At 43.3% G+C, this 2275-nt stretch overlaps 1 long non-coding RNA gene across 1 annotated transcript in view; it reads right to left on the bottom strand.

The window, feature by feature from the left end:
• Positions 1-529: 529 nt before the first annotated feature.
• LOC102757974 overlaps positions 530-2275 on the bottom strand; it is a 26845-nt gene continuing 25099 nt past the window's right edge. The window contains exon 3 of the long non-coding RNA XR_436455.2: positions 530-660. This is a non-coding gene — a long non-coding RNA (uncharacterized LOC102757974). The remainder of the gene's footprint in view (positions 661-2275) is intronic.

Here is a 2275-nt window from a genome sequence, read left to right as displayed (position 1 = left end):
CTGTTTCTTCTGGCAAAATCAGCTCAATAGTGATCTTTACTCAAGGCCTTCTGGTGTGAAGTCATGGAGAGCAGTCATATCCTATGGAAGGCTTTCAAGGGACATGCCCAGATCACACTTTGCCTCAGAGAAAAATGAGCTTCAAACTCATTAAATAACCTGGGAGGTGGGTTATGAAGAGTCCTGAGCAGATATTAGAATGTTGAAGCTGGCAGGGACTTCAAGCTTCTCGAATCTAACCCCTCAGCTGGTAGAAACTGAGGCTGGAGAGATTGCCCACGGAAAGTTGGTTAACTGGGACAACCTTACTGAAAATGGCATTAGCCTTAGGGAGGATAAATGAGCAGGAAATTTCACAAGTCATTTAAAATTTAGCCACAGAATATCATGGCAATAACAAGAAAATATTTGAACAAATTTTTATCTTCTGTGGCCATAAAAGTCTACTGGGAGAAATCCCTATAAATGTATTGCAGCAAAGATTTATGCATATAACTTGGGAGAATTCAAAATGACTAGTGAGAGAGATGACGTGCACATGTAGTCAGTCCTCTTTCCAGGCTACGCCCACCAACAGGGCTGGGTTACATTCAGTGTTTCCCTGTTGGTGCCAGTTGAGGTAACTCAGGGTTCTTAGACTTGCAGTCTCATCTGGACTTCCTGAGGGAAGGGTAAATTGAAAAACTAAGAGTCTGTCACTCGGCCCCACCCTCTCAAGACATCATGATGAAACACAGGGTGGTGGAGAGGCTGGCAATCTCTAAGCAACATGTTTTTTCAGAGCTTGACCTTTGCAATGGCTACTCCCAGGAACAGGGCCAATCAGTGAGTCCTGCCCATAGAGCAGCCCCTCTAGCAGCTCCCCATCCCAGCTGGGCATCTTATCTCTTGCTGAATCCATGGTTTTCTGGCCTCTGACTCACTGATGATGTTCTACCTCTAGAGGGCAGTTCAGAGCACAGCACTTACTGACTCACAGATTTTTAAAGAAACAAATGTCCTGGATTGCATTAGCAAAACAAACCTATAGACTTTCAGAAAATGTCACAATTTTAGCTGCCTTGTCAAGGATTTGCAGGATTCTAGCAGTCCTGTGTACAGACCAAATATGTACACAAGTATTTAAACTGAAAGAAACTATGTGATAAGAGTTGCTAGAATTATAACATGCCCCCCCCCCAAAAAAAAAAAACAACCCAGAGAATTCAAAGGGAAGGTTGATTCCAGCTGAGATAGTGAACAAAGATGGGCTCATTTAGGAAGGGAGGCTGTGGGAAAGAAATACTCAGGCAGAGGAAAATGTCTGAATAAAAGTTTGGAGCTGTGAAAGAATCATAGCACAGCAACATGAGAAGTTCTGTTTTCTAGAAAGAGGTGTCCTGTAGACAAGCAAGGACTGAGAAAAGAACCATATTTTATCAAATCTTTGATGTCATGATCGCCATCAATAATAAGATGCACTCTGATTTCAGAGATATTTTAAATGTTCTTTTTATTTTTAAAAATATATTTTAGAATTGATAAACACAGCTAGCTGGGGTCAGATTATAGAAGGTCTTGAAAATCAGATAAGAAGGGTATATGGTAAGGAATGGGGAGCCCTTTTGAGCAGGGGTGTAATAGTATGTTTATGATGACTGCTCTAGTTGCTGTGGTGAGGCCAAGGTAGGATACATTGTGCTAGAGCTACTGCATTAGTACAGGACCAAGGGAATAAGAGGGGTGGTAGTTGGAATGAAAAGAGCCAGACGCAAGAGTTATTTCCAAGGAAAAAGCAACCACACAAACATGGGGTGTGAGAGAGGAAAGATGAATTCCAGATGAGTAATGAAGAAGGACATGGTATGCCTTTCATATTTTAGTTCCAACTTTTTATGTTTTCTTGTTTGCATATTTTTCCTTTCCTGATTTTTGCTAGATGGTAAAATTTTTATTATTCCTTTTCTCTCCTATCTGGTGCTTTGATTCCCGTCTTTAATATTGCTAATGGTTGTCCTTACATATTTAACCCTACATTTTTATATTAACACTAGGGGCCTGGTGCACGAAATTCATGCACGGCGGCGGGGGGGGTGTCCGTCAGCCCAGCCTGCCCCCTCTCACATACTGGGAGCCCTCAGGGGATGTCCTACTGATGGCTTAGGCCTGATCCCTGCTCCCCATGGGGAGCAGGCTTAAGCCGCAGTCTGTCCTCCCTTTGTGGGAGGTGACCAGGCTGATCAGGGGAAGGCATCAGCCCCATCACCCCGCTGCTGCAGCCACTGACAGTCACAGG

Source organism: Myotis davidii, unplaced genomic scaffold (assembly GCF_000327345.1).
Source record: "Myotis davidii unplaced genomic scaffold, ASM32734v1 scaffold6, whole genome shotgun sequence".
NCBI classification, from domain to species: Eukaryota; Metazoa; Chordata; class Mammalia; order Chiroptera; family Vespertilionidae; genus Myotis; species Myotis davidii.
This window is presented reverse-complemented; position numbering and strand designations above follow the sequence as displayed.